The 22,051-nt window shown below is 37.7% G+C and overlaps 1 long non-coding RNA gene across 1 annotated transcript; it reads left to right on the top strand.

Annotated features, from left to right (window-relative positions):
- The first annotated feature begins 7,938 nt into the window (after nucleotides 1-7,938).
- Nucleotides 7,939-20,761, top strand: LOC128283562 (uncharacterized). The gene is made up of 2 exons (XR_008273934.1): nucleotides 7,939-8,119; nucleotides 20,584-20,761. It is a non-coding gene; the product is annotated as an uncharacterized LOC128283562 (long non-coding RNA).
- Nucleotides 20,762-22,051: the final 1,290 nt, after the last annotated feature.

Raw genomic sequence — 22,051 nt, 5'->3', positions numbered from 1 at the left:
TTAAAAGGGTAAAATATATATTAATGAAGGCTTAAGGCCTACATGACATTTGTCATGTTTTTAAGTCGTTATAAGCAAAATGAAGAGATTTCAGTTTCTATCTTTTTATTTCCTCACATTTAAGATTTAATTTTATATTTTAATTTAATATAATATAATTTTTAAATTTTATATTAATATTAATTAATTCAAATAATTAACATCAAATTATTCCAAAAATAAAGTATAGCTACTAAATTTAAATATAGTAAAGAAATCATAACTAAAATTTAATATAAAGCAATCTATTGTGATTTGATTTAATAAAAAAGTTGATAATTTTTTAAAAAATATATAAATTGTTTTTATTTGTTATGAATATCTTATTAAGTGGATGTCCATCATGATCAAGATAAAGTTTTATGCATTTTAAATTCTAATAGTTATTAGAATTAGATCTCCACTTCTTTTGTACTTCTTATGCCTATAAATAGAGACTCTTATAAAGCATTGTAATCACCCGTTTTGATCAATAGAGTACATTCCCTATTGCTTTCATATTTTCTTTATTCTTTATTCTCTCCCGTCTCTCTTTATTTTATAACACGTTATCAGTACGATGATTCTCTATTTTTTTCCAAATCTTTCAAAGTCATGCCACAAATCAATCCTCAGGATGTTGAAAGATTCAATCTCAGAATAGATGCTAGTGATAATAGTCAAGGTGATGACAATGATGCTAAAGTTCTTCATGTATATTTTACTATGTTTTATTTATTGTATCATATTCATTATAATTGGAGAATAATCATGTCAACGTAAATGAATAGATTCTGATTTAAAATCCATGTATGTTTATGATGTTGATTCTGAAATAAAAAATCAATAGATATGTTTAGAAGTCTACCCTACCAAATTTGTTACATTCCCCGAAGTGAATGTAAACATAAAAAAATAAAAGATATACTCATGGACCACAAAAAGTGGGAACATAATAATAAATAAGAGAACAATAAGAGTTCTTAAGATAACTCTTCAAAGGGTAAAGATAACTTGTGTTATCAATGTGATATGAAATATTATTAGCCACATATGATATTTTGTTTTATTAATATTCTTTGAGGAAGGATATGAGAATGCAATGATAAATTCTATCATTATAGATAGATAGTTCTTTATCTTTTTGATACTAAAACAAACAAATATTGTTCCAATATTTGATAGTACAAAATTAGTCAAAAGCTCTAGAAGAGCTAATATATTAATATCTTGTGATGGTTAATCCATTGGTTTTAAAATATATTCATAATGGATCTCATATTGACATTGTGAATGAAGAAAATATCATATTTCATATGAATCAAAAGAGGATTGAGTTATTTATATTTTGAATCAAACTCAAGACCTCTCATACTCTAAGCGAGAATCATACCACTAGACCAAATGCCTTATATTTGAAGATTTTGACATATTCCCTAAAACGAATATTACATATAATTGTTTGAAAATTATATTTATTAACTTAGTGGCATTATAGACTTCACATTGATATAGACATTTCTAGTAGTAAATGTCACAATAGTACTTATATATGGATCCAAATTAAAAAGAATGACAATAAAATTATCAATTTGTTACAATTTAGTACAATTGAAACACATGTTAAAGTAAACCAGAAGTTTACTAATACAAATGCATTTACTACTTGGCGTGACCAGTTAAACCATCCTGGATCATATATGATGCGAAAAATAATTGAGAATTTATATGGACATTCATTAAAGAACTAGAAGATTCTTTAATTAAAATTCTCATTTGTTGCTTGTTCTCAATGAAAATTGATTCTTAGAAACTCACTAGGTAAAGTTGAGATTTAATGTCTTGCATTTCTGAAATAAATATGGGCTCATTCATCCACCATGTGGATGATTTTGATATTATATGATTTTGGTAGATGCATCTACAAAATAATCATATGCGTTATCAACTCGCAACCTGTCGTTTGTGAGATTACTTGTTTAAATTATTAGTTTTAGATTATGCAATTAAAATAATTCATCTTACTAATGTTGGTGAGTTTACATTTCAAGTTTTCAATCATTATTACATGTCAATTGGGATAAAAGTTGAACATCTCGTAACTCATATTCACATAAAAAATGAGTTAGCTAAATTGTTTATCAAATACCTCTAACTAATAGATAAATCATTACTTATGAGAACAAAACTTTCTATTTCAGCATGAGATTGTTTTGATTTACATGTTGTCGCGTCAAGCTAACAAATTATAAATACTCCCCACTACAATTGATTTTTGGTCAAGAACCAAATATGTAACACCCCAATTTTCGGGAATTCTGTGAATGTTGGCATAGGTTTAATTATGTTAGTGGGCCTCTAAAAAGCCCAAACTTAAGATAGAACCCGACAATTTTAGTTAATTTTTGTTCCATAAGAAAAAGGGGGTGAAATTATGAATTAGGACCTATGTGAAAATGTTTGAAAATGCTGTAGGCTAAATTGAAGTGGCCAAATAAATAGGAGTGCAAAATAGGAGGATTTGCATGACAAACCTCCCATTTTACATGAAGTGGCCAGCCATCATGTTGTTGTAGACAAAATGTACACTTGATATCTGTTGCGCGGAAGCATGTGAAAGAGTAAAAATATTGTACTGAAAAATCACACTAAGTTCAATTCCCAGTAAAGAGAGGTGGATCACGAGAATCACTTAAGTACCAAGTCTTTCCTAGCCAGAATATCCCTCTATCGTAATTTAATAGCACAATAAATCACTACAATCACATTCACAAAATATGAACAATAAATAGTAAAGAACACTAGAATTTTAACGAGGTTCGCAAATCTTGCCTACGCCCCTGCACTACCAAATATATTTCACTCCAAAATACAAGTGAAACTTTTACAAATAAGGAGAGAGAACAATGCCTTAAGTAGAGAATGGCAAATGTGGGATGAAGAAAGTAAGAAATGGTTAGGCCTATTTATAGTTGAGATTCAAGGATCAACTTGCAATGTCCCTATACAATTAGGGACCAAAATTGCAATTATCCCATGCCAACTTTTAACCCAACTTGCCAACCAATCTTACTTTCTACTTTCGGTGCCTACCCTTTTTTGAATTTTCAAACAAAATGGGTGGGTTCCAATAATCTCCACCTTGAAGATTTGATTAGGATAATCTTATCTTCACACAATTCTTTCTGCCTTTGACAACAATACTTGATAGTACCTGCTTCAACTGTTAAACTTGCAGGATATTAATCAAGTTCAAACAATGTTCGAACTTGGTTGCTGTTACCACCTTGGTCATCATATCTGCGGGATTATCTGCAGTCTTGATCTTCTGAAGACAAATTTTCCCCTCTTCAATAATTTCCCGCACAAAATGGAATCATACGTCGATATGCTTTGTAAGTGCATGATAGACTTGATTCTTTGCTAAATGAATAGCACTTTGACTATCACAATACACGTTAATATGCTCTGAACCAATCCCAAGGTTTTAGCCATACCTTGTAACCAAATAGCCTCCTTTACGACCTCTCATTACAGCCATGTACTTTCTTCGTGGTTGACAACGCAATCGTAGACCGTAATGTAGACTTCCAACTTATTGGTCCTCCAAAAGTGTAAACACATAACCGGTGGTTGATCTTCGCTTGTCCAAATCACCGCATAGTCGTAATCAACGTACCCAATAACACATTTACCAAGTGTATTATCCTGCTTGAACAAGAATCCAACATCTACGGTCTTCGAATATACCGTAAAATCCATTTCACACTTGCCAATGTCCTTTTCGTGATTATGCATATACCGCTCACTATACTAACTCGCCTGTGAAATGTCGGGTCTTGTACACACCATTGCATACATCAAGCTACCCATCGCATTAGAATACGGAACTTGCAACATGTATTCTCATTCCGTATTCGTCAAGGAGATAGTTGTGCGTAAAGCTTGAAATGAGAAGCCAACGGGTACTTACGTGTTTTGTCTCGCTCGCTCATGCCAAACTAACGTAGTACCTTTTTCAAATCGCTTCGAGACAAGCTAACTCTATCATGAGTTCTATCTCTCCATATTTCCATGCCGAGAATCTTTTTAGCTTCTCCTAGATCTTTCATCTCAAACTCGAGATTGAGTTGAGTCTTTAATCTTTCAATCTCAACTCTGCTCTTAGATGCTATTAGCATATCATCAACATATAAGAGCAAGTATATGAAAGTTCCATCTTGTAGCTTCTAAAAATACACACAATGATCAAATTTGCTTCTTGTGTACCTTTTCCCTTTCATGAACTGATCAAATCGCTTGTACCACTGCCTCGGCGATTGCTTTAATCCATAAAGCGACTTTGTCAGTTTGCAAACCCAATTTTCTTTTCCAGCAACCTTGAATCCATATGGCTGAGTCATATAGATTTCCTCTTCCAAATCACCGTGTAAAAACGCGGTCTTCACATCAAGCTGAATTAGTTCAAGATCATGTTGCGCAACCAAGGCTAGCAAAATCCGAATAGACGAATTCTTCACAACTAGAGAAAACACTTCATTGTAGTCTATTCCTTTTTTCTGAGCGTAACCCTTTGCTACCAATCTAGCCTTGTATCGAATTTTATTTTTATCAGGAAATCCTTCCTTCTTTGCATATACCCATTTGCATCCAATTGCCCTCTTTCCCTTGGGTAGTGTCACCAACTCCTAGGTCTTATTTTTATGAAGAGACTGCATTTCTTCATTCATTGCTTGCTTCCACTTTACACCATCAGGGTTACTTATTGCTTCTGTGTAAGTAGAAGGAACATCATCATCTGCAATTGGAAGTGCATAGGCCACTATATCATCAAAGCGAGCAGGCTTACGAATCTCTCTTCTTGGCCTTCTATATGCAATTGAATCTTGTTGCTGTAGAGGTTCTTGGGTAGGAACCTCTTCATCATTTGTCCCTCCAATATTAGCTGGATCATCGTTATCCTTTTCAAGCTCCACCTACTGCAAAGTACTACTGGTTTTGTCATCCTTTTGTGAATCCTTATACTTTAACATGGTTGATTCATCAAAAGTCACATCTCTACTGAAAACAATCTTCCTTGTATCAGGACACCAGAGACGGTATCCTTTTACTCCATCAGTTATACCCAAGAATAATGCTTTCTTTGCTTTTGGGTCTAACTTAGATTCTTTTACATGATAATATACAGTGGAACCAAATACACGTAAAGAATCATAATCAGTAGCAGATTTACCAGTCCATATCTCTATAGGAGTTTTTCCATTTATTGCAGCTGATGGCAAACGGTTAATTAGATGGCACGCATATATAACTGCCTAAGCCCAAAATTCCTTGCCCAATCCAGCATTGGACAACATATATCGAACTTTCTCTAGTATAGTTCGATTCATGCGTTCTGCCACCCCATTCTGCTGTGGTGTATCACGAACAGTAAAGTGTCGCACAATGCCCTCATCTTGGCATACTTGTAGAAATGGATCGCTTTTGTACTCAAGACCATTATCCGATCAAGTCGTTTGACCTTTCGACCGCTTTGAGTCTCCACCATCTTCTTCCATTTCAGAAATGCATCCAAAACTTCACTTTTTCTTTTCATTAGATACACCCATACTTTTCTTGAATAATCATCAACAAAAGTAACAAAATAGTGCATACCTCCCAAAGAAGCCACTTTGGTAGGTCCCCATACATCATCGTGAATGTAGTCCGAATTCCTTTCAGATTGTGAATTGTGGACCAAATTTTACCCTCTTCGCTTGCCTGCACACAATGTTCACAAATTCCATTTTGCAAGAATTTGCACCTTTCAACAAGCCTTGCTTCGCCAATGTCTCAAAGCTTTTTCACCAAGATGTCCCAATCGCATATGCCATAATCTGTAGCCTCTGAATCTAAATCTTTGTAGAAACTGTTGATGTTGATCCAATAACTGCACTTCCATTTAAAAAGTACAAGTTATTTCTTCTTGTGCCTTTCATCACCGTAATTGCCCAGCTACTACTTTTAGTAATCCATCTCTCAAAGTGATTGTGAGCCCTTTAGATTCTAGGGCCCTAATGAGATGAGATTTTCTTCGTGCTAGGTACGTAGCTAACATCTGTCAAGACTTGGATTGAGTCTGTCGTGATTCTTCAATTGGACTGCACCCACTCCCATTGTCTTACAAGCACTATCATTGCCCATAAGAACAATTCCACCTTCTAGCTCTTTAAGACTAGAAAACCAGTCCTTATTAGGACACATATGGTAAGTACATCCCTAATCCAAAATCCACTCATCCGCTTGACATGCCATTGCCATGCCAACCAAGCTAAAGTCTGACTCCTCATCATGCTTCACTACACATGCATTAGAAATAGCCTTGCCCTTTTGTAGCTTAGGACAATTCTTTTTCCAATGCCCTTTTTCACGGCAAAAAAGGCACATTCATCTTTGGCGGGTCTCCTTTGGACTTTCCCTTCTACCAGATTTGTCATTGTGTGAACGACCTCTTCATCGTTAAGACTTCGCTGTTGTATCTCTGTGATCTCTTTTATCTTTCTTTCGAGTCTCAGATCTATACAACGCACTACAGACTGCATTAAATGTGATCGTGTCCTTCCCATGAAGCAATGTGGTGGTAAGATGATCATATTCATCAAGAAGGGAATTCAACAACAATAATGCCTTGTCTTCATCTTCAAATTTCTCATCCAAATTTAGCAAGTCTGCTAAAATTTTATTGAATGAGTTCACATGGTCATTCATCGACATACCGGGTGCATACGTGAATCGATAAAGTTTCTTTTTCATATAAAGCCTATTTTCAAGACTTTTCGTTAGAAACTTTTCTTCCAGTGTATCCCATAGCTTCTTCGCTGATGTCTCCCTCATGACAGAGTACTTCTACTCTTTGGCCAAACATAGGCGGATTGTACCACACGCCTGTCTATTGATCTTGGCCCACTCCTTGTCATCCATCTTGTCAGGTTTTTCTTCAAGGGCTATATCTAGCTCTTGCTGACATAAGACATTCAGGATCTCACATTGCCACATACCAAAATTATTGGTACCATCAAATTACTCTACTTCAAATTTTACATTTGTCACAGTAGTCCTTGCTGATGACGATGCTGCTGCCATTTTTCTCCTCAATCCCAACTACTGTATACGTGAACAGTACCGTATACGTGATTAGTGCCGTATACATAAATAGTACTGTATACGTGAATAGTACCGTAAACGGTCTTATTCCCCAAGTACGAATCTGGCTCTGGTACCAATTGTTGCGCGGAAGCGTGTGAAAGAGTAAAAATATTGTACTGAAAAATCACACTAAGTTCAATTCCCAGGAAAGAGAGGTGGATCACGAGGATCACTTAAGTAACAAGTCTTTCCTAGCCAGAATATCCCTCTATCGTAATTTAATAGCACAATAAATCACTACAATCACATTCACAAAATATGAACAATAAATAGTAAAGAACACCAGAATTTTAACGAGGTTCGGAAAATCTTGCCTACGTCCTCGGGCACTACCAAATATATTTCACTCCAAAATACAAGTGAAACTTTTACAAATAAGGAGAGAGAAAAATGCCTTAAGTAGAGAATGGCAAATGTGGGATGAAGAAAGTAAGAAATGGTTAGGCCTATTTATAGTTGAGATTCAAGGATCAACTTGCAATGTCCCTATACAATTAGGGACCAAAGTTGCAATTATCCCATGCCAACTTTTAACCCAACTTGCCAACCAATCTTACTTTCTACTTTCGGTGCCCACCCTTTTTTGACTTTTCAAACAAAATGGGTGGGTTCCAATAATATCCATAATTTATGGTACAAATTGATACAAATTGATAATAGGTTAGGTAAATGTTCCATGATAATGAGTTAGGTAAATGTTTCATGATAATGGGTTAGGTAAATGTTTCATGATAAGAATTTCATGTCTTTTGTATTAAAGAATTAAATGGATGAAATATGAAGTTTTATTAAAAGAAAAAGGGGTGAAAAGAACAAAGTTTTGTCCATCTTTGTTCATCATAGCTGAAAGTTAGAGAAGAGAAAAGAGAGGAGAAAGCTCTTGAGTATTCGGTCATTAGGAGGAGGAAAATTGAAGGTAAGTTCTTGGTACCTTGCTTCTATTTTGAGGTTCATGAGTTCTTCTTGATTCTACCTTAACTCTTGAAGTATATTTTGATTTTAGTTGTGTTGTGAGCATTTAGTCATGAATTAAAATGAAGGAAACGGTTGTTGTTTCATGTTCTTTTGATGAAAAATGGAAGATAGGTGAAGTTGAGCCAAACAAATGAGCATGCATGTGCCTTAGATGTTAAAGGAAAAATCAGCTAACATGTTGTGCTTTAAAATGATGAAATGGAGATTATACTTAAGTAAAATCATAGATATGTGATGACTGATTGGTGATATATATGTTTAAATAACATGCATGCAAGGTATGTGTGAAAGAGTGATTTGGTAATAAATCACTGGACAAAGAAGAAGAACGTGACTTTGGAAAATCACCATAAATTGTGGGAGAAGAATTAGAAGCTGAATAAATTATGTAATTAAATCTTATTGAGTCTAGTTTCTAATGAAATAAACAGAATTCTGTACAATGAGAAATTTGATTCATAATGAAGGGTGGTCAGATTAGTCAAACAGTGAAACATGGGAAACTTTGAGAAAAATCTGGTATTGATTGGCCATACCAAAAATTCTGAAAATTTTATGGATAGAAGATATATGAGTCTATTTTCAGGGAAAATTAACGGCACTTGATTTGGAGCTTCGTAGCTCCAGTTATAAATAATTTAGTGACTGTTGCTCAGGAAGACAACTTGCAGTGAAATTATGATTATGTGGTAAACATTGACAAAAATTTGTTAATGAGTTGGTTATTGATTTCTTATAAGCTTACTATGATCTGTAGGTGTGGTTGGCCGAATATTGTAAGGGGTTAATACGTAGCTTGTATTTGAATAGTTAGATTAACATGTTAGTAATCCAATTGTAGGCAGTTCGTGTATGGATCTCGTCAGCATATCGTTGCAAATAGGTGTGTAACTAAAACCCTCTTTCTTAGTCTGGATCGGCAAAAGTCGAAAAGCCGAAATGCCAAAAACTGGTATTTTGTAGATTTGCGAGTGTGCGAATGCTCGTGAGGTAAATCGATTAATGTTTTTGGTAAACTGCAAAATTTGAACTGCAAAGTGCATGATTTTCGTGCCCTCGATATTTTTGGGCTTAATGGGCCAAAATTGGAATATGGGCCAATGGGCCCAATTCGGTAAGAACCCTCTGTACGTGATTCTGTTAGTACGTGAAAAGTAGGAATATGCATGAAAAACCCTAAAATAGATAAATTACTGAAATACCTTTACAAGTGGAAAAATTACAGTTTTACCCCTAGGAGATAAATTACCGAAATACCCCTAGGGTTAAATTGACCTAAATGCATGTTTGACTGTTGTTATTTACTGTATGCCATGTTGTTATTATCTGATGCATGGGATTGGGATATTGACTAAGGAAGTACTGAAAGTGGCTTGCCCACGTACTGGAGGCTTTGCCTCAATTTACTGTTAATCGAGCAAAGAAGGTCAAATCGTGGAGTGTTGGGCTAGGTGGGTTGAGCTATCCCCACATGGAGTGTATGGCTGGTACGGGTGGAGTGTTGTGACAGCCCAAAATTGACCCTAGTCGGGATGTGGTTTCGGGACCACAAAACCGAGGCATAAAAATAATTTATAATTTATTTTGATGCCTATAATATGTGTTAATTCATGTGTGACATTTTTGATGTTTCAATTTAAAGTTATAAATGTGAATTTCACTAGAAAGGACCTAGTAGTTAACTTTGAAAGTATGATGGGGAAATGTGTGACGACTAGTTGATAATGCATGCAAAAATAAGGGATTTGCATGTCAAATCCCCCCTAACATGAAGTGGCCGGCCATGACAAGGGAGTATGGGCTAAACATGTCATGAAACATGTTTTGTTGGTGCATTAGGGTGAAATAATAAACAAAGGTGTATGGGTGATAAAAGAATGAAAAAAAAATGTGTGTGAGTGTGGTAATCCCCCCCTTGCCGTGAGTTGAGAAAGAAGGAAGAAAAAAAATTGTTGTGTTCATCCTTTCTCATCTTTTGGCCAAAAATCATAAGGAGGAAGAAAGGATTTTGCTCCATTTTTGGTTTAGAAGAGAACTAGAAGGAGATTTGGCCATACTTGTACCAAGATTAAGGTATGTATGAGGTTGTGTCATGAGATTCATGCATGTTTTAGTTGCTAACTTGATGTTCATGTTAGCCCATGGTTCAAATCCTTGTTGTGCCATGGAAATGGTATTTGGCCAAGGTTGATATTGTGTTAAAGCCATTGCATGCTAAATGTGAAGCTTGTTGATGATGCATGCAATGATGGATTGACTACTCTTGAAATTTCTTTTAGCATTCTTGAGTAAGACATTGAATTCTTTGTTTAACCATGACCGAAGTTGAAAGGGTATGGTTGTGATGTATTCGGCCATGGTGCATTCATGAGCATGATTTATGCTTGTTACTTGATTGGTAAAAAAATTTGTGTTTGGATGGGTATGAACCCCTTGAGATTCGGCCATGCACCTATATGTGTATATATGTTTGCACATGATGTATTGGTATGATATATATATTATCTCAAAGTATGTATTTTCTTGTGATGTTGTTTCGGTTATGAAGTAAATGATAGATGTGTATTGAGCTACAATATGTAAAGCATTAGCTAGTAAAATGTGTGCCATTCATGAGTGGTATTAACCATGTAGTTGGCCTCAACATCAACATGCATAATCGGCCCATGAATGAGTACCTAAGATGTTGTATATATTCGGCCATTAAAGTGAGTATGTAGGTGATGTTGAATCAAGTTTTTGGTGCACATTCGGTTATGTGTATAATCGAGCAAATGGGTGATTAGTAAGAATAGTTGCCGAATATACAAACATACATATGCATGTGTAATTGAATTGTAAATGTTTAGCAAGATGATTAAACTAGTTGATTTATTAATCAAGCTCAAGGAGTTAAAGGAGGAGAATCAAGCAAGGGAAAGGCGAAGGTCATCGAGTAGCCGACTTGGAACTATTTTACCCAACACAAGGTAAGTCATTAAGCATATATTTGGTATTGATTTAAATGATCATAATATATATGCAATTGTGTTTAATGAATTGATGTGTAAATGGAAATGTATGTGTATGGAATGATGCCATCGTTGAATGTATAAAGGTAGTAAATTGCATAAAGTATTGGTCTCGCACTAAGTGTGCGGGTATAAATGGACACGGTGACAAGATTGGCACTAAGTGTGCGGGTATAAATGGACACGGTGACAAGATTGGCACTAAGTGTGCGGGTTTAAAATTTGTACAGCACTAAGTGTGCCAATTTGATTATATAGCACTATGTGTGCGAGCTGATTATATAGCACTAAGTGTGCGGACTCACTATATACTTTTGCATCACTATTGGCACTGAGTGTGCGATATTATCGAGTTGATCACGGACAGCGGATTGGGTAAGTACCTTGAGCTCATGGCGAATAGGCACTATGTTCATGTTCGGGGATAAGCTTGGTAAGCTTTAAATCTATGTGATGATTGCAATTGTATGATTGTGGTGAAAATGAGTTGGTGTGTAAAAATGCCTCAAATATCTTATTGAATAGAATATGAAATGTGGATGTATGGGCTATTTTGTTTTGTTGAATTTTGGGTTGTAAACTTTAAGCCATGTGAAAATGGCCTATGTGGTCGTTTGAGTGGGATGCTAGAACCTATAGCCACGGGTCTTAGAAACCTTAATTTTGATAAGGTGGCCATAGTTGTGCCATGTATGATGAATGATTAGTAAGGCCAAGGAAAGATTCATGAAATTGGCATAGTTCATCGCAGTAACTGTTGCGGACAGCAGCAGTGATATGAAATCGAAAAATCACCAAAAATAGTAGAAGTGGAATTAATTGCTAAGAAAATTATGTACTCGAAGCTTGATGGGTATATTTTCATATGGACGAAACGAAACGACCATATGAGCTGTATTGTGAGAGATATTCAAGATTTCGTGAGACAGGGCCAGAACAGTTTCTGGATCCTCTGTTTCGACTTTGAAAATTTACCATAAATTATCCAGAAACAATTAGAAGTCATGCCTTATATGCATAGATTCCCCTTTGAGTCTAGCTTCATTAGAAACAAACGACATGAGCATCAGAGCTCTGTACGAGATGATATCCAGGTCGTAATGCGCAAAGGTCAGTGTGGTCGAACCCTGAAACAGGGGTGACTTTAACTAATAAACTGTACCGATTGGCCCTACCAAAAATTCTAGAAATAAATCCATGGATGGATATATGAGTCTAAATTCAGGGAAAATTTACGGATTTGGTTTTTGAGTTCTGGAACTCGAGATATGATTTTTAAGGTGGCAGTGACGCAGTTAACTAGCCTGCCTGAATGAAAAAGGAAAATAAAAAATTTTCCAAGAGAGGAATAAGTAAAGTAAGCCGGTAACACCTCGTGGTCAAATCCGGTGACGGTCACGGGTTTGGGGTGTTACATTTAATTGGTATCGAGCTATGGTTTAGTCGGTTCTAGGACTACCATAGCGTGTGTGAGTCTAGCTATACATGCCAAATTGTTAGTGCTTAATAATGTGATGACTTCGACGGTTGAAATTTTTGTTTTGATTAGCAATGGAACCCGGGGTAGAGAGACCCTTGGCGGATGATGTTGAAAGTGTAGCGGCTGCTCCCGCGCAAGGGACACCGCCTGTTGAGCCTCAGTCATCCGCGAATAATCAAAATGAAGGGGCGAAACAAGCCTTCTTCACCATGATGAATGAGTGGGTCGCGCAATATGCCCGAACCAACCCGGCTGTTCAACCATTCCCGAATTCAAATACTCCGCCGCAAGAGACCGCAATGCCTCCAGTTACTGATCCTGTGAGGCTGAGTAAACCACCTGTGGACTTGATTAGGAAGCGCGGGGCCGAGGAGTTCAAGGCCCTAGTTACTGATGATGCCGAAAGGGCCGAGTTCTGGCTTAATAACACCATTCGAGTGTTTGATGAACTATCATGCACACCCGATGAATGTCTTAAGTGTGCTATATCCTTGTTGCGAGACTCAGCTTACTATTGGTGGAGGACTTTAATTTCCATAGTCCCAAACGAACGCGTTACTTGGGATTTCTTTCAATCAGAATTTCGAAAGAAATACATTAGTAAACGGTTCATCGATCAGAAGCGTAAGGAATTCTTGGAACTCAAGCAAGGCCGTATGACAGTATCTGAATACGAACATGAGTTCGTAAGACTCGATCGGTATGCCCGGAGTGTGTGGTGATGAGGTTGCTATGTGCAAAAGATTTGAAGAAGGATTGAATGAAGAGTTAAAGCTACTAGTGGGTATTTTGGAGATAAAGGAGTTTGTAACACTAGTCAAACGAGCCTGCAAGGCAGAAGAACTTGGAAAGGAGAAGAAGAAGGCTGAATTTGAAGCAAGAGATTATCGTAAAAGATCGACGAGTAAAGCTCCGTTCTCGGCGGTAAAGAAGTTCAGGGAGGACACTAATAAGTCGAGGGCGACTGCGGGAATTTCCATCAAAGCCCGACCATTGACGGACTCCCGAGCTAGTGTGGGCAATAATCGTCAAGAGAAACCTGAATGCCCCCAGTGTGGAAGACGACACCTAGGTGAATGTTGGGGTAAGTCTGTTAATAGGGCCTGTTATGGATGCGGTTCGAAGGACCACTTCATTAGAGATTGCACAGAGCTAGATGAGAAGAATAAGATGCAAGGTGCAAGACCTAGTGGAACGACGGCTAGAGGTAGGCCCCCGAGAATTTCTGGAGGTAGGGGTGGTAATCAGAGAGGAGCCTCTGATACGGCTGTTCGATCCGAGACCCGTGCTCCTACTAGAGCATATGCCATCCGCGTACGAGAGGAGGCGTCCTCCTCTGACGTTATCACTGGTACTTTTACTCTCTTTGATACTAGTGTGATTGCATTGATTGACCCCGGCTCTACTCATTCATATGTATGTGAAACCATAGCATCCAGTAAGACTCTACCTGTCGAGTCTACTGAGTTCGTAATTCGAGTGTCGAACCCTTTGGGTCAATACGTACTCGTTGATAAAGTGTGCAAGAGATGCCCCCGATAATTCGAGAATCTGCTTTTCCGCCGATCGATGCTTCTACCCTTTGATGAATTCGATGTTATTCTTGGTATGGATTGGTGACCGTACATGATGCAAGGTGGACGCAAAAGGAAAACCATTGATTTGAGGAGTGCAAATAACGAGGTAGTCCGAGTCGAGTCTCTTCGATTTAAAAGGAGTGCCAATGATAATATCTTCTATGACCGCTCGGAGATATGTGAAAAGGGGTGTGAAACATACCTTGCGTATGTGTTTGAAAGTAAAGAGACGGAAAGGAAACTCGAATCGATGCAGTGGTTTGTGAGTATTCAGATGTTTTTCCGAAGAGTTATCGGGATTGCCACCGGTTCGAGAAGTGGAATTCGCATCGGTTGTACCGGTACTACACCGATCTCAATAGCCCCGTATCGTATGGCATTAACGAATTAAAGGAATTGAAGGTTCAATTGCAAGAATTGACGGATAGAGGTTTCGCTCGACCGAGTTTTTCTCCATGGGGCGCACCAAGATTGTTTGTGAAGAAGAAGGATAGAACTATGAGATTGTGCATCGACTATCGTCACCGAATAAAGTGACGATAAAGAATAAATATCCGTTGCCACGAATTGACGATTTTTTGATCAATTAAAGGGAGCCTCGGTGTTTTCAAAGATAGATTTGAGGTCGGGTACTATCGGTTGAGGGTCCGAGAATCGGACATACCCAAAACTGCTTTTAGAACGAGGTACGGTCACTACGAATTCTTAGTGATGCCGTTTGGGCTCACTAATGCCCCTGCGGTATTTATGGATTTAATGAATAGAATTTTCAGGCCATACTTGGATCGGTTCGTAGTTGTATTTATCGATGACATTTTGGTCTATTCGAGAGATGATACTGAGCATGCTGAACACCTGAGGCTAGTGTTGCAAATTTTACGAGATAAGCAGTTATACGCAAAGTTCAGTAAATGTGAATTTTGGTTAAGAGAGGTTAGCTTTTTGGGGCACGTGGTGTCCGCATCGGGTGTCAGGGTGGACCCGAACAAAATTTTGGCTATAGTCGATTGGAAACCTCCGAGGAATGTTACCGAAGTTAGGAGCTTTTTGGGGCTTGCCGGATACTATCGACGATTTGTGAAAGGTTTTTCGATGATAGCTGCACCGATGATGAAACTACTCCAAAAAGATGTTAAGTTCGAGTGGTCGGAACGCTGTCAAGAAAGTTTCGATCGACTAAAAACCTGTTTAACCGAGGCCCCAAGATTAGTACATACAGTGAGTCCCAGAAAGAGTTTGTCATGTCTGATGACACATCCTTGCTTGGGTTAGGTTGTGTGTTGATGCAAGAAGGTCGAGTTGTGGCCTATGCGTCAAGACAATTGAAGCCACATGAGAGAAATTATCCGACCCATGATCTCGAACTAGCTGCCATCGTATTCGCTTTGAAAATATGGCGACACTACCTATTTGGGGAGAAGTGCCATGTATTTTCGGATCACAAAAGTCTCAAATATTTGATGACTCAAAGAGACTTAAATCTGCGACAAAGACGTTGGGTCGAAATGTTAAAGGATTATGAGTGGTCATTGACTATCACCCGAAAGGCTAATGTGGTTGCGGATGCCTTAAGTCGTAAATCACTATTCGCTTCTGCGATGAATGTACACTTGTCATTCTACCCGACAATGTGTTAGTAGCTGAATTGAAAGCCAAACCATTATTGATACGTCAAATTCGTGAAGCTCAGAAAGTCGACGATGAGTTGGCTGCAAAACGGGCTGAGTGTGTTCCGAACAAGGAGTCGGAGTTTCAAATCGATGATGACGATTGTTTGAGGTTCAGAAGTCGTCTGTGTGTTCCAAAGAATTTGGAACTTATTTCGATAATTCTGAACGAAGCCCATAGTAGCCGAATGGCAATTCACCCGGGGAGTACGAAAATGTACAACGATTTGAAACATCGATTTTGGTGGCATGGTATGAAACGAGACATCTCTAACTTTGTTTCGAGATGTTTAATATGTCAACAAGTGAAAGCGGAACATCAAGTGCCTTCAGGATTACTTCAGCCGATCACGATACCCGAGTGGAAATGGGATCGAGTCACAATGGACTTTGTATCCGGACTGCCATTGTCAGCGAGTAAGAAGGATGCGATTTGGGTCGTTGTAGATAGATTGACTAAGTCGGCTCACTTTGTCCCCGTATGTACGGATTTTTCAATGGACAAACTAGCCGAATTGTACGTTTCTCAGATTGTGAGATTACACGGGGTGCCTATTTCCATCGTGTCGGATAGAGATCCGAGATTTACCTCGCGATTTTGGAAGAAGTTGAAAGAAGCTTTGGGTACCAAGTTGCATTTCAGCACCGCCTTTCACCCCCAAACCGATGGTCAATCCGAGCGGATAATTCAAATACTTGAGGATATGTTGAGATGTTGCGTCCTCGAGTTCAGTGGTTCATGGGAACGGTATTTGCCTTTGATTGAATTCGCTTACAACAATAGTTTTCAATCAAGTATTAAGATGGCACCTTACGAGGCCTTGTACGGGCGTAAATGCCGTACACCATTGTGTTGGACGGAGCTCGGTGAAAGCAAAATTTTTGGGGTGGACTTGATTAAAGATGCTGAACAGCAAGTGAAAGTAATCCGTGAAAGTCTGAAGATAGCCTCCGATCGTCAGAAGTCGTACGCGGATCTGAAACGTAAAGACATCGAGTATCAGGTGGGAGATAAAGTGTTTCTTAAAGTTGCGCCTTGGAAAAAGATACTCAGATTTGGCCGTAAGGGCAAGTTGAGCCCGAGATTCATTGGGCCGTACGAAATCTCCGAACGAGTTGGCCCAGTTGCGTATCGTTTGATTTTGCCCCCTGAACTCGAAAAGATTCACGACGTCTTTCATGTTTCGATGCTTCGACGCTATAGATCTAATCCATCGCACGTGATTAGTCCATCAGAGGTTGAAATTCAAGCCAATATGAGTTATGAGGAAGAACCGATTCGTATCCTAGCACGTGAAGTGAAAGAGATGCGAAACAAGCGGGTTCTGCTAGTGAAAGTGTTATGGCTCAAACACGGGATAGAATAAGCTACTTGGGAACCCGAGAACTCTATGAAAGAGCGATACCCAAACCTATTTACCGGTAAGATTTTCGGGGACGAAAATTTCTTAAGTGGGGGAGAGCTGTGACAGCCCAAAATTGACCCTAGTCGGGATGTGGTTTCGGGACCACAAAACCGAGGCATAAAAATAATTTATAATTTATTTTGATGCCTATAATATGTGTTAATTCATGTGTGACATTTTTGATGTTTCGATTTAGAGTTATAAATGTGAATTTCACTAGAAAGGACCTAGTAGTAAACTTTGAAAGTATGATGGGGAAATGTGTGACGACTAGTTGATAATGCATGCAAAAATAAGGGATTTGCATGTCAAATCCCCCCCCTAACATGAAGTGGCCGGCCATGACAAGGGAGTATGGGCTAAACATGTCATGAAACATGTTTTGTTGGTGCATTAGGGTGAAATAATAAACAAAGGTGTATGGGTGATAAAAGAATGAAAAAAAAATGTGTGTGAGTGTGGTAATCCCCCCCTTGCCGTGAGTTGAGAAAGAAGGAAGAAAAAAAAATTGTTGTGTTCATCCTTTCTCATCTTTTTGGCCAAAAATCATAAGGAGGAAGAAAGGGATTTTTGCTCCATTTTTGGTTTAGAAGAGAACTAGAAGGAGATTTGGCCATACTTGTACCAAGATTAAGGTATGTATGAGGTTGTGTCATGAGATTCATGCATGTTTTAGTTGCTAACTTGATGTTCATGTTAGCCCATGGTTCAAATCCTTGTTGTGCCATGGAAATGGTATTTGGCCAAGGTTGATATTGTGTTAAAGCCATTGCATGCTAAATGTGAAGCTTGTTGATGATGCATGCAATGATGGATTGACTACTCTTGAAATTTCTTTTAGCATTCTTGAGTAAGACATTGAATTCTTTGTTTAACCATGACCGAAGTTGAAAGGGTATGGTTGTGATGTATTCGCCATGGTGCATTCATGAGCATGATTTATGCTTGTTACTTGATTGGTAAAAAATTTGTGTTTGGATGGGTATGAACCCTTGAGATTCGCCATGCACCTATATGTGTATATATGTTTGCACATGATGTATTGGTATGATATATATATTATCTCAAAGTATGTATTTTCTTGTGATGTTGTTTCGGTTATGAAGTAAATGATAGATGTGTATTGAGCTACAATATGTAAAGCATTAGCTAGTAAAATGTGTGCCATTCATGAGTGGTATTAACCATGTAGTTGGCCTCAACATCAACATGCATAATCGGCCCATGAATGAGTACCTAAGATGTTGTACATATTCGGCCATTAAAGTGAGTATGTAGGTGATGTTGAATCAAGTTTTTGGTGCACATTCGGTTATGTGTATAATCGACCAAATGGGTGATTAGTAAGAATAGTTGCCGAATATACAAACATACATATGCATGTGTAATTGAATTGTAAATGTTTAGCAAGATGATTAAACTAGTTGATTTATTAATCAAGCTCAAGGAGTTAAAGGAGGAGAATCAAGCAAGGGAAAGGCGAAGGTCATCGAGTAGCCGACTTGGAACTATTTTACCCAACACAAGGTAAGTCATTAAGCATATATTTGGTATTGATTTAAATGATCATAATATATATGCAATTGTGTTTAATGAATTGATGTGTAAATGGAAATGTATGTGTATGGAATGATGCCATCGTTGAATGTATAAAGGTAGTAAATTGCATAAAGTATTGGTCTCGGCACTAAGTGTGCGGGTATAAATGGACACGGTGACAAGATTGGCACTAAGTGTGCGGGTATAAATGGACACGGTGACAAGATTGGCACTAAGTGTGCGGGTTTAAAATTTGTACAGCACTAAGTGTGCCAATTTGATTATATAGCACTATGTGTGCGGGCTGATTATATAGCACTAAGTGTGCGGACTCACTATATACTTTTGCATCACTATTGACACTGAGTGTGCGATATTATCGAGTTGATCACGGACAGCTGATTGGGTAAGTACCTTGAGCTCATGGCGAATAGGCACTATGTTCATGTTCGGGGATGAGCTTGGTAAGCTTTAAATCTATGTGATGATTGCAATTGTATGATTGTGGTGAAAATGAGTTGGTGTGTAAAAATGCCTCAAATATCTTATTGAATAGAATATGAAATGTGGATGTATGGGCTATTTTGTTTTGTTGAATTTTGGGTTGTAAACTTTAAGCCATGTGAAAATGGCCTATGTGGTCGTTTGAGTGGGATGCTAGAACCTATAGCCACGGGTCTTAGAAACCTTAATTTTGATAAGGTGGCCATAGTTGTGCCATGTATGATGAATGATTAGTAAGGCCAAGGAAAGATTCATGAAATTGGCATAGTCTACTGCAGTAACTGTTGCGGACAGCAGCAGTGATATGAAATCGAAAAATCACCAAAAATAGTAGAAGTGGAATTAATTGCTAAGAAAATTATGTACTCGAATCTTGATGGGTCTATTTTCATATGGACGAAACGAAACGACCATATGAGCTGTATTTTGAGAGATATCCAAGATTTCGTGAGACAGGGCCAGAACAGTTTCTGGATCCTCTGTTTCGACTTTGAAAATTTACCATAAATTATCCAGAAACAATTAGAAGTCATGCCTTATATTCATAGATTCCCCTTTGAGTCTAGTTTCATTATAAACAAACGGTATGAGCTTTAGAGCTCTGTACGGGATGATATCCAGGTAGTAATGTGCAAAGGTCAGTGTGGTTGAACCCTGAAACAGGGGTGACTTTAACTAATAAACTGTACCGATTGGCCCAACCAAAAATTCTAGAAATAAATCCATGGATGGATATATGAGTCTAAATTCGGGGAAAATTTACGGATTTGGTTTTCGAGTTCTGGAACTCGAGATATGATTTTTAAGGTGGCAGTGATGCAGTTAACTAGCCTGCCTGGAACAGAAAAAGGAAAACAAAAAAATTTTCCAAGAGAGGAATAAGTAAAGTAAGCCCGGTAACACCTAGTGGTCAAATCCGGTGACAGTCACGGGTTTGGGGTGTTACAAGTGTAGTGGTTGGTGGGTTGAGTAGTCTCCCCAAATGGGCTTGCATATGTTTATTGATGTTGCATGTATTTTGAAATGGGCCTATGGGCCATACTGTTATCTGAATAAGGGGCTAAGGCCCAGTTTATTGTAATCTGAAAAGGGCTCTGGCCCAGTATCATTGTTACCTGAATGGGCTTAGGCCCAATAGGCTTGAGCTGACTTAGGCTTTGAATGGGTTTTCCTTACACATTGAGTTTCCCCAAACTCACCCTTTTATTTTCATCCACGCAGGAAATCCCCAACCATAGTGGGTTTGGAGCTGTGAGGGAATTCGGAGTGACCACCCGTTCTGAAAGTTTGATTTTCTTCTGGTGAACTGGACATCCTTTTAATTACGTTTGAGGTTTTGGGCTTTTAAATGTAATAAGGCCGCTTATTTATTTTTGATGGTTTTAATATGTATTACTAAGAGGTAATACTTATTTTAACTGTTGAAATTGGATAGCTTTAGGCGCGTTTTCAAAAACAACAGTTGATTTCAAAATAACACGACAACAAGCAAAGCTTCCGCAATGAAAGTATTTTTCAAAATTAATCACTTTTCCTAAAATGACTTAATCGAACCGGTTTCCTAGAAATATCCATGACGTTAAGGTGTGGCAATGGCGGTATGCATGTCTAGGATTGGATCCGAAGGAGCTTGGTATTAGCGATCCGATGGACTCACCACCTCTTTTCCGGTTTCCTACCGGTGCATGACTTCCATTCACTTTAACCCTTAATGAATTAATCTTTTGAACATCAAGTACGATTTTCTGGACTTAGAATGGAAATTTTTTTTAACGTTTTTGATGTGGCATGCCGGATCCGGCCATAACTTCTGGGCTGGGTTTGGGGTGTTACAAAATATTTCCCATATTACAATTTTTGGATGTGCGATATATGTTCTAACTGCTTCACCACAACGCACAAAGATGAGTCATAATAAGAGATTGAGAATATATGTTTATATGAGTCTCATTATAATATTTTTGAGCTATTAATTCGATATTTAGTTATGACATGAGTTGTCAATTTTCCCGACATTAGGGGGAGAGAAATAATAACTTGTAATGAGTTAGACGGAGAGTAATTTGAACCAGAAGTTAAATAAGGATAATTCATTACAAGTTAATTGTTAGATGTATTTACAAATTTAATAAGAATAACCAAGTGTTATATGCCATCTAATATTTTAATTTGAATCAAAGTTCTAGTAGGACAATCAGTTAGATAAATAATAGATTGATTGGTTCCAAAGATAAATTTTTTTCTAGATGGTCATATAATGGAGGTGGGTGCTCTAGAAGAGACCCAAGATATAACTAATAAGTAAAATTTCAGAAGATATTCAAGTAACTGAAACTAAATTTTAAAATAATAAAAATAAGAAATCTCAATAAGTTATGTCAATTTAAGAAAATGTGAAACAAATTCAATCTGTACAAACCCAATCAATATGATGTTTTTCGTGTGTCAGTTCAGTTTTTAATTCTTTCTCATATTCGGCTAAGCGTCGTTTTCTAAAGTTTGATGAGAAAACGGGAGCCCATGATATCCCTTTCCTTGAAAAGAACTGATCGCTACTGTCACTGCTGCCTTTCGTGTCTTTCTCCTGCATTTCAAACGTGTTTAAAAGCCACCGTTCTAAATTACACTTTCAGCCACAATAGGAACATATGCCGAGGTTCACTATTTTTTTTTTCTTTTAATTTATTAA

The sequence above is a fragment of the Gossypium arboreum genome, chromosome 11 (assembly GCF_025698485.1).
Source record: "Gossypium arboreum isolate Shixiya-1 chromosome 11, ASM2569848v2, whole genome shotgun sequence".
Classification (NCBI taxonomy): Eukaryota; Viridiplantae; Streptophyta; class Magnoliopsida; order Malvales; family Malvaceae; genus Gossypium; species Gossypium arboreum.
The sequence above is the reverse complement of the archived record's forward strand: the minus strand, read 5'-3'. Positions and strand labels throughout refer to the sequence as shown.